The sequence below is a fragment of the Poromitra crassiceps genome (assembly GCF_964638095.1).
Source record: "Poromitra crassiceps genome assembly, chromosome: 8".
NCBI lineage: Eukaryota > Metazoa > Chordata > Actinopteri > Beryciformes > Melamphaidae > Poromitra > Poromitra crassiceps.
In genome coordinates this window covers 13,798,980-13,810,787 of record NC_139629.1, presented here as the reverse complement: position 1 = coordinate 13,810,787, position 11,808 = coordinate 13,798,980, and the positions used below count along the sequence as shown (strand labels likewise).

Below are 11,808 nucleotides of genomic sequence, written 5' to 3'. Positions count from 1 at the left end.
GATGCGATCCTGAGTCTGACCTGTCTATGGCCACACACACACACACACACACACACACACACACACACACTAGACTGAGGGCACACTCACACATTCACTGCCCCACGGCATGTGAATGATTGATTGATAGATAGATAGATAGATAGATAGATAGATAGATAGATAGGGTTCAGAAATTGAGGTGGTTTGTTGACTGAGACTGATAAAATGTGAAATGGAGTTAACAAAAGGAAGAAAAGGGGAAACTTATTTTTCTCAAATTAAAGCACTATTTTAAGATGCACATCTTTCCAAACCACTCTGTTGTATGTTGTTTTTAAATGCAGCCATTATTTTACTTGAGATATGAAAAGAACATTTATTTATAATTATAGTAGGCTAGTCATTTATAATTAATGCAGTTAAATATGAAAACATTGTTGATGTTTATTTTGATTTAACAGTCAGTCGTTGACTACATACAGACATTGTACTATTAGGCTACTTCGATCATTGAAGTAGTCTAAGTTCAATGGCACTGAATCATAACGCAAGCTATGTTGCGATGTTCCGGACCTTTGCCGGAGGACATTTTCCTATAACTGGACCTCTTTGCATTTTAATTGAGTGCCCCTGGTATAGAGGCTTTGCAGTTGCATTAGAAATGTACTAGCCACCATGTCTGACCTGATCTTGGAAGACAAAGGATTATTGGCTGTTTCCTTATGATGGCTACATGTATATAATAACAACCAGGCAAGAAGAAGAGATGGAGGAAAAGTCGATTTTGTGGTTGTAGGTCGTTCAGTAATGTTGGAAGTAAATGTGAATGGTCTGATGAGCTACATTTGTTTCCAAATGTAGGTTACTGTGACAGTAAACTGCCTGCGCATTAGTCCTCTCTAGTCCAACTGCTGAGCTGTAGCTTGAGAAGTCGGCTTATTTAACCTCAACAATCCCCCCCCCCCTTTTCTCAGCTCTGTGATATAATAAGGATATGAGCCCCTGCGTCGGAAAACAAGCTATTTATAGGATGTAAATAGAAGCATTTCACATGCCCCGTATTCATTATAGGATGTAAATAGAAGCATTTCACATGCCCCGTATTCATTATAGGACGTAAATAGAAGCATTTCACATGCCCCGTATTCATTATAGAATGTAAATAGAAGCATTTCACATGCCCCGTATTCATTATAGGACGTAAATAGAAGCATTTCACATGCCCCGTATTCATTATAGGACGTAAATAGAAGCATTTCACATGCCCCGTATTCATTATAGGACGTAAATAGAAGCATTTCACATGCCCCGTATTCATTATAGGACGTAAATAGAAGCATTTCACATGCCCCGTATTCATTATAGGATGTAAATAGAAGCATTTCACATGCCCCGTATTCATTATAGAATGTAAATAGAAGCATTTCACATGCCCCGTATTCATTATAGAATGTAAATAGAAGCATTTCACATGCCCCGTATTCATTATAGGACGTAAATAGAAGCATTTCACATGCCCCGTATTCATTATAGGACGTAAATAGAAGCATTTCACATGCCCCGTATTCATTATAGGATGTAAATAGAAGCATTTCACATGCCCCGTATTCATTATAGGACGTAAATAGAAGCATTTCACATGCCCCGTATTCATTATAGAATGTAAATAGAAGCATTTCACATGCCCCGTATTCATTATAGGACGTAAATAGAAGCATTTCACATGCCCCGTATTCATTATAGAATGTAAATAGAAGCATTTCACATGCCCCGTATTCATTATAGAATGTAAATAGAAGCATTTCACATGCCCCGTATTCATTATAGAATGTAAATAGAAGCATTTCACATGCCCCGTATTCATTATAGAATGTAAATAGAAGCATTTCACATGCCCCGTATTCATTATAGGATGTAAATAGAAGCATTTCACATGCCCCGTATTCATTATAGAATGTAAATAGAAGCATTTCACATGCCCCGTATTCATTATAGAATGTAAATAGAAGCATTTCACATGCCCCGTATTCATTATAGAATGTAAATAGAAGCATTTCACATGCCCCGTATTCATTATAGAATGTAAATAGAAGAATTTCACATGCCCCGTATTCATTATAGGATGTAAATAGAAGCATTTCACATGCCCCGTATTCATTATAGGACGTAAATAGAAGCATTTCACATGCCCCGTATTCATTATAGGACGTAAATAGAAGCATTTCACATGCCCCGTATTCATTATAGGACGTAAATAGAAGCATTTCACATGCCCCGTATTCATTATAGGACGTAAATAGAAGCATTTCACATGCCCCGTATTCATTATAGAATGTAAATAGAAGCATTTCACATGCCCCGTATTCATTATAGGACGTAAATAGAAGCATTTCACATGCCCCGTATTCATTATAGGACGTAAATAGAAGCATTTCACATGCCCCGTATTCATTATAGGACGTAAATAGAAGCATTTCACATGCCCCGTATTCATTATAGGACGTAAATAGAAGCATTTCACATGCCCCGTATTCAGTATAGGACGTAAATAGAAGCATTTCACATGCCCCGTATTCATTATAGGACGTAAATAGAAGCATTTCACATGCCCCGTATTCCTCGTTTTTAGCTTGCAACCGAAACTGATTATCGTTTCTGCTGATGCTAATCAAACCGAGCTTCTCAGGGTCACCTAAAAATCATATTTAAAGCCGGAAATAAGGTCCAGGTTGTAAAAAAACAGAATTATCCTTTAACTAGTAGACGATCTCCCCTCACTCTAGCCCTCTACCTGTTCATTCCACCAGGGTCAGGCTTTCCTACACGTACAACACTACTCCACCACTATCTTTCATAGTACAACTGCATGTAGCACATTGACTCGCTCAGCTCCTAATTGCTCTGTGTGTTAGAATATGCATAGAAAATGAATAGTGGGGGGTGTGTGTATATATATATATATATATATATATATATATATATACATATACACACACACACAACATATCAAGGTCAAACAACATTTTGGCAGTTGAGGTCACCTATGAGTTTGCACTGTGCTCGAAACTTCCTCACTGGGGGTGAGATACATTTGAGATAGATTACCACTTGCACCGTTTAACACTCTTGTGTGCACGGTGTGACATGAAAGTCACACCTCTGCCTGTGCAGCGGAAGCAGAAGACAATCAACAGGCTACATTTATTTCTGATGCGAGACTAGAACATCCCCCTTCATATGTGGATTTTATAACATCCCCCTTCATGTGATTTGAGGCATTGTACAGGGGTTTTCCTGGCTCAAAATGAGGCAGAGGTGGTACTAAAGCCGATATTCACCAATCACTGATATAGACCTTTTCTATGTGGAAAGGTTTAGATGTCTTAATCGTTCTTTTATTTTGAATAAGTCCGACCAGAAGTCTTCTTGTTGTTGTTGTCGCCAGTAGACATGGATAGTTGTGAGGAGCCAATGAGAGCTGCTAATGCGGTCGCACTAATGATAAGAGAGCTGATATTGAGTGGAAAAGGTCTTTGTCCTGGTTGGAAACACTGCATTATACATCAGGGGCCGGTTGCACCAACTGGTCTTACACTGGTCTTAAGCTAAGTTGGTCGTAACTTTACGACCTAACAGCTACGCCGGTTGCACCAAGACGGCTTAAGCCTTATTTTCACTACGACCAGGCGTAACTCCTACGCCTGGTCAGGAGGAGGCGTAGAGCCTGCCTGTAACAGAGATCTCCGCGGAGACCTTTTTGACCGTCATCGTCGTAACACCGCCAGTTCGCCGTCTTTGAAAGCACAACGTTAGATTATAACTAACTTGTGTGGCTTAGCCTTCCAAAATGTTGCCGTTAGTTTTTTAGAATGTAATACATAGAATTGGGAACGTTACATTCAATTTCATTCAGACTGTCTTTCTGGCTCAATCGCCGCCATCTTTCCCCCGGAGCGAGGGAGGGTGAGAGGAGGGAGGGTGTTTTACAGTAGTGGCTGAGAGAGCGTAGTGGCACAGCGCTCCAAGCAGGTCGCGAGGCACATTTTTTGCAACATCATCCAATCAGGGTGCATTCCCTGGCAATTCACATGGACGCGCATTGCTACGACCAGCATAGTTAAGACCAGACATAAGCCGTGTTGGTGCAACAGGCGTAAGTCCATGGTCTTAACTAAGACCGACGTAGGAGTTACGACCAGGCATAGTTAAGACCAGTTGGTGCAACCGGCCCCAGGACTGCAGACTCTGCTTTCAGAAAGGCTCTTTCTCGTGAGCGGGATCGCATAGCAGCATTGACGTCTGATAACGTTATTGTAGCTAATCGGAGGCTAATGGGCACTGCTACATTACAGCTTACCATCTCATGCAGAACAAGTGGCTGTGAAAACTTGCAAATAAATACGCTAGTATGAAAGGGTTACTTGATTAAAGGTTTAGGGGGCAAAAATATATATAACGTTACTGGTATAGGTTGCTGAGCTACTAGTTCATCACCAAGCCACCGAGTGCAATGCTTGTTAGTGTTTCTGCAAGTATGGTTTACTTTTCACCCGTCGAGAGCTGGAGGCGGAGTCAAATTATACGCCTTGTAGTTCTCTATGCAGGAGAAACCCTGATGGGTATATAATCGGTAGCCTATGATGTCAGAGTAGATAATTACAGCGAAAACAATTTGCATAACGGCGCATCAAAAGGGCATAGCCTAGGCTAGGCTACTACAGAGCTAGCCCCTGCTACTACACAGCTAGCCCCTGCTAGCTGTGCTAATGTCAAGTCCTGCATGCAACTGCAGGCCCCTGCTAGCTGTGCTAATGTCAAGCCCTGCATTCAACTGCAGGCCCCTGCTAGCTGTGCTAATGTCAAGCCCTGCATGCAACTGCAGGCCCCTGCTAGCTGTGCTAATGTCAAGTCCTGCATGCAACTGCAGGCTCGCGCTAGCTGTGCTAATGTCAAGCCCTGCATGCAACTTCAGGCCCCTGCTAGCTGTGCTAATGTCAAGCCCTGCATGCAACTGCAGGCCCCTGCTAGCTGTGCTAATGTCAAGTCCTGCATGCAACTGCAAGCCCCTGCTAGCTGTGCTAATGTCAAGCCCTGCATGCAACTGCAGGCCCCTGCTAGCTGTGCTAATGTCAAGTCCTGCATGCAACTGCAGGCCCCTGCTAGCTGTGCTAATGTCAAGTCCTGCATGCAACTGCAGGCCCCTGCTAGCTGTGCTAATGTCAAGCCCTGCATGCAACTGCAGGCCCCTGCTAGCTGTGCTAATGTCAAGTCCTGCATGCAACTGCAGGCCCCTGCTAGCTGTGCTAATGTCAAGCCCTGCATGCAACTGCAGGCCCCTGCTAGCTGTGCTAATGTCAAGTCCTGCATGCAACTGCAGGCCCCTGCTAGCTGTGCTAATGTCAAGCCCTGCATGCAACTGCAGGCCCCTGCTAGCTGTGCTAATGTCAAGCCCTGCATGCAACTGCAGGCCCCTGCTAGCTGTGCTAATGTCAAGTCCTGCATGCAACTGCAGGCTCGCGCTAGCTGTGCTAATGTCAAGCCCTGCATGCAAATACAGGCCCCTGCTATCTGTGCTAATGTCAAGCCCTGCATGCAACTGCAGGCCCCTGCTAGCTGTGCTAATGTCAAGCCCTGCATGCAACTGCAGGCCCCTGCTAGCTGTGCTAATGTCAAGCCCTGCATGCAACTGCAGGCCCCTGCTAGCTGTGCTAATGTCAAGTCCTGCATGCAACTGCAGGCCCCTGCTAGCTGTGCTAATGTCAAGCCCTGCATGCAACTGCAGGCCCCTGCTAGCTGTGCTAATGTCAAGCCCTGCATGCAACTGCATGCTATTTTACTATTTTACTCTCCTGCCTACAGACTATAGTAACAGACTATTTTACTCTCCTGCCTACAGACTATAGTAACAGACTATTTTACTCTCCTGCCTACAGACTATAGTAACAGACTATTTTACTCTCCTGCCTACAGACTATAGTAACAGACTATTTTACTCTCCTGCCTACAGACTATAGTAACAGACTATTTTACTTTCCTGCCTACAAACTATAGTAACATACTATTTTACTCTCCTGCCTACAGACTATAGTAACAGACTATTTTACTCTCCTGCCTACAAACTATAGTAACATACTATTTTACTCTCCTGCCTACAAACTATAACATACTATTACTCTCCTGCCTACAGACTATAGTAACAGACTATTTTACTCTCCTGCCTACAGACTATAGTAACAGACTATTTTACTCTCCTGCCTACAGACTATAGTAACAGACTATTTTACTCTCCTGCCTACAGACTATAGTAACAGACTATTTTACTCTCCTGCCTACAGACTATAGTAACAGACTATTTTACTCTCCTGCCTACAGACTATAGTAACAGACTATTTTACTCTCCTGCCTACAAACTATAGTAACATACTATTTTACTCTCCTGCCTACAGACTATAGTAACAGACTATTTTACTCTCCTGCCTACAAACTATAGTAACATACTATTTTACTCTCCTGCCTACAAACTATAACAGACTATTACTCTCCTGCCTACAGACTATAGTAACAGACTATTTTACTCTCCTGCCTACAGACTATAGTAACAGACTATTTTACTCTCCTGCCTACAGACTATAGTAACAGACTATTTTACTCTCCTGCCTACAAACTATAGTAACATACTATTTTACTCTCCTGCCTACAGACTATAGTAACAGACTATTTTACTCTCCTGCCTACAAACTATAGTAACATACTATTTTACTCTCCTGCCTACAAACTATAGTAACAGACTATTTTACTCTCCTGCCTACAGACTATAGTAACAGACTATTTTACTCTCCTGCCTACAAACTATAGTAACAGACTATTTTACTCTCCTGCCTACAAACTATAGTAACATACTATTTTACTCTCCTGCCTACAGACTATAGTAACAGACTATTTTACTCTCCTGCCTACAAACTATAGTAACATACTATTTTACTCTCCTGCCTACAAACTATAGTAACAGACTATTTTACTCTCCTGCCTACAGACTATAGTAACAGACTATTTTACTCTCCTGCCTACAAACTATAGTAACAGACTATTTTACTCTCCTGCCTACAAACTATAGTAACAGACTATTTTACTCTCCTGCCTACAAACTATAGTAACAGACTATTTTACTCTCCTGCCAACAAACTATAGTAACAGACTATTTTACTCTCCTGTCTACAAAATATAGTAACAGACTATTTTACTCTCCTGCCTACAGACTATTTAGTAACAGACTATTTTACTCTCCTGTCTACAAAATATAGTAAGAGACTATTTTACTCTCCTGCCTACAAACTATAATAAGACTGTTTTACTCTCCTGCCTACAAACAGACTATTTTACTATACTACTATTACCGTTTCCACGTGTGTGTGTGTGTGTGTGTGTGTGTGTGTGTGTGTGTGTGTGTGTGTGTGTATCCCCTTGTGTGTGTAAACTCTGGCCTCTGTTTCGCCATGTGTCACAGATAGCGAGACAGAGACTGTGCGCGTCTGTGCCCTAAATAGTGTGTTTGGACGGTTTCACTTTCTCTCTCTCTCTCTCTCTCTCTCTCTCTCTCTCTCTCTCTCTCTCTCTCTCTCTCTCTCTCTCTCTCGTTGTGTTTTATATATCTGACATCTGCTTGCATAAAGGTCACGCTGTCTTTCAGTGACCACATCAATATGTAGATAAAATGTTGGGTGCTACTAATTGACCCAGAAATGATTTTATAAGCCTGTAGCTTCTAGTTATCAGTGTGGATGATAAGATGATGATATATGATATATATATGATATGATATGATATGATATATGATATAATATACATTAGCCCTTTAACATGCTGAATCAAACACAATCAGCAGAGCTGCAGACAGCTTTGCCCTGAGAGGTAAAGCAGAAGTATTGCTAAAATCCACATCCGGTATAGACCGGCCAGCCCGACCTCCACTGCCACCAAGAAGTCCAACTTCATGTAATAAAATGACACAATATGCTGCTCTCTCCCCTTAAATTCGGTCTGCTCCGTCCTCATCATAAACAAAACCGATGTGTGTCTTTTCCTAAAAAATATTGAAGCTATAGACAAAGTCGCAGCTTTGGCAGCCATCCCAAACCACCGCCACAAGTCAACCTGTGGGAAACACTGAAGTGTATGATGGGAAATGAAGTTCCACTCAATGTTCAGAACCTCCAAACTCTTTGTGGTTGAATTGCCCACACATTTGGTATGTGGGAAGTTGTGGGAACAAAAGCCTGAAATCCCAGGACATGTTGGGACGTTAGAAGGGACATTACATAGTTTGCCTATATGTTGTAATTCATGCTATATGAAGTAGGAAAGCACGTTAACTTTACCTTCCAAAACTGTTGTCTGTTAGGACTCAACCTGCAGCTACAAGTCAACTGCTTTGCTGTGTATTGTCTCGCACATGTCAGGCCTGGATGTGTGTGTGTGGTGTTGTTGTTGGTGTTGGTGGTGGTGTTTTACACACCAAAACCCTGTTTGCCCAGGTTTAGAGGTGTCCAAAATGTGGAGTGAAGGAAGTGACTTCAATGCAGCTCCAGCTTGTGGAGTGCTTGTTCTGCATATTCAACACAGCAGTTGTGGTGAAGGTAGGAGCTGTCGTGGTGAAGGTAGTTGCTGTTGTGGTGAAGGTAGGAGCTGTTGAGTGTCATGGTGAAGGTAGGAGCTGTTGAGTGTCGTGGTGAAGGTAGGAGCTGTTGAGTGTTGTGAAGGTAGGAGCTGTTGAGTGTTGTGGTGAAGGTAGGAGCTGTAGAGTGTCGTGGTGAAGGTAGGAGCTGTAGAGTGTCGTGGTGAAGGTAGGAGCTGTTATGGTGAAGGTAGGAGCTGTAGAGTGTCGTGGTGAAGGTTGGAGCTGTTATGGTGAAGGTAGGAGCTGTAGAGTGTCATGGTGAAGGTAGGAGCTGTTGTGGTCAAGGTAAGAGCTGTTGTGGTCAAGGTAGGAGCTGTTGATGTCATGGTGAAGGTAGGAGCTGTTGAGTGTCGTGGTGAAGGTAGGAGCTCTCGTGGTGAAGGTAGGAGCTGTTGTGGTGAAGGTAGGAGCTGTAGAGTGTCGTGGTGAAGGTAGGAGCTGTTATGGTGAAGGTAGGAGCTGTAGAGTGTTGTGGTGAAGGTAGGAGCTGTTATGGTGAAGGTAGGAGCTGTAGAGTGTCATGGTGAAGGTAGGAGCTGTTGTGGTCAAGGTAAGAACTGTTGTGGTCAAGGTAGGAGCTGTTGATGTCATGGTGAAGGTAGGAGTTGTAGAGTGTCGTGGCGAAGGTAGAGGAGCTGTTGTGGTGATGGTAGGAGCTGTTGTGGTGAAGGTAGGAGCTGTAGAGTTTCGTGGTGAAGGTAGGAGCTGTTGTGGTGAAGGTAGGAGCTGTAGAGTTTCGTGGTGAAGGTAGGAGCTGTTGTGGTGAAGGTATGAGAAGGTAGGAGCTGTGATGAAATCCTGACACCTGCCTAATTATAATTATAAATTAGCATGCTGGGGCTGAAGCTATGCTGAACTCACAACCTTGTTTTGTAACACATCTTGCTAGCAGGCAGCCAGTCGTGCCTAAACGTACCAAGAGGAAGAAAGGGGCAGGGAACTGGCTGAGGTGTATCCTCTGTCAACATGCAGAATTGTGATACTGCTACTATTTGCACTGTGCAGTCAGAAAGATGAGATTGGATTGGAATTGTATTGGACTGTCCAATAGCTAGCTGCTTATTGTATTGGACTGTCCAATAGCTAGCTGCTTATTGTATTGGACTGTCCAATAGCTAGCTGCTTATTGTATTGGACTGTCCAATAGCTAGCTGCTTATTGTATTGGACTGTCCAATAGCTAGCTGCTTATTGTATTGGACTGTCCAATAGCTAGCTGCTTATTGTATTGGACTGTCCAATAGCTAGCTGCTTATTGTATTGGACTGTCCAATAGCTAGCTGCTTATTGTATTGGACTGTCCAATAGCTAGCTGCTTATTGTATTGGACTGTCCAATAGCTAGCTGCTTATTGTATTGGACTGTCCAATAGCTAGCTGCTTATTGTATTGGACTGTCCAATTAGCTAGCTGCTTATTGTATTGGACTGTCCAATAGCTAGCTGCTTATTGTATTGGACTGTCCAATAGCTAGCTGCTTATTGTATTGGACTGTCCAATAGCTAGCTGCTTATTGTATTGGACTGTCCAATAGCTAGCTGCTTATTGTATTGGACTGTCCAATAGCTAGCTGCTTATTGTATTGGACTGTCCAATAGCTAGCTGCTTATTGTATTGGACTGTCCAATAGCTAGCTGCTTATTGTATTGGACTGTCCAATAGCTAGCTGCTTATTGTATTGGACTGTCCAATAGCTAGCTGCTTATGTGCATCGGTGACAGAGAGGCATGTGGAGGCTGTGGGGGATTGTGACTCCCGTTTAGCCCTAAAGCACGTTAGAATGTCACACAATATAATATAGCCGACATCAAATTGAGTTTGTAAGGCTCAAAGCTTCAACAATGCAATGAAAATCCAACATCGCCTAGGAGGCATTTTGCTAGAATTGCTGCTCTATTTCTGACAATATCTAGACACAATATGATATTGTGTCTGGAAGCCACTCTATGAAAATGTGATATGAGCACTCCGTCACATCAGTGATGGATGGTCTGTCCAGTCCCCAGTGTTCAAGTCAGAGTCCAAGTCAAAAGAACACTCAGTCCAGTCCGAGTCCCCAGTGTTCAAGTCCAGAGTTACTGAACAAGTGAGCATGAGCGTGAATCCACATGTAGGTGGAACATGTGTGCCTGCCCTGGCAAGAAATGGAATAATGCAATGGTATTAATATAGCTATCAATATCTTATGCCAAATTAATAGGAGGACCTATTAAAAATAACTAACAGCCTATCAATGAACAAGTCAGAGTCGTCGTATTCAACTGAATGCCCAAGTCCAAGTTGAGTCACAAGTCCTGCAAATGAGAGTCCTGGACTCGACTCGAGTACAACGACAACACTGGTCTGTACTTAGACCGGGTATGGTGATCGCTGAGAGAGAGAGAGAGAGAGTAGAAGAGAAAAAAACGACGAAGATGATTGTGAGCTTCAGAATGAAACGATACTTAGTGTTATTTTGTTTGTTATCAATGATGTGGTACAGGGATGATTTTTTGTCACATAGGGCAACACACGCACGCACACACACACACACACACACACACACACACACACTCTGGTGGGCTTGGTGCTGGCTGTCTTCCACCAGGAAAGGTCAGTGTATGTATAATGCAACACAGACCAGCCATCCTCATATCTCAGCCGACCCTTGACAGAGAAACTTTTCTGGTGCCAATAAAATACTATTGGTTGGATGATGCTATTTTTATTGACCCTTCACCTCAAATGTTAGTCAAGTTTATTTATTTATCAAGCCCCATTTCAGAAGCGTGTCTCAAAGGACTTTACAGAGAATGTGTCTCGCTCTCTCTAACTAAGCACAATAAATACACAAAATTCAACCGACAAAACGATAAAACAATAGCTATAACTAGCTATTCTACAGCCTAACATACGACCTTGACCGTAAGTGAACACAAGGAAAAACTCCCAATAGAAATCCGTCTATGCAAAAAAAAAAAAAGGCGTTTAAAGAAGTGAAAGCCTATGGCTGCTTAGTCTGCAGATAAAACACAATGACAAAAGGCATTAAGGCATAGTATGCTGTGATGCTTAAAGGGTAACTAACACAATGACAAAATGCACAGTAGACTGGGCTCTCGCTGACGTTTCTCCAAACCCTCTCCTTTTTGTTAGCTTTCTGCATCCAGGAGAC

The 11,808-nt window shown here is 42.6% G+C and overlaps 1 protein-coding gene across 1 annotated transcript in view; it reads left to right on the top strand.

The window, feature by feature from the left end:
- The window catches only part of grk3 (G protein-coupled receptor kinase 3), a 105,684-nt gene that overhangs the window by 39,669 nt on the left and 54,207 nt on the right, over positions 1-11,808 (top strand). The gene's annotated exons all lie outside the window — the stretch shown is intronic.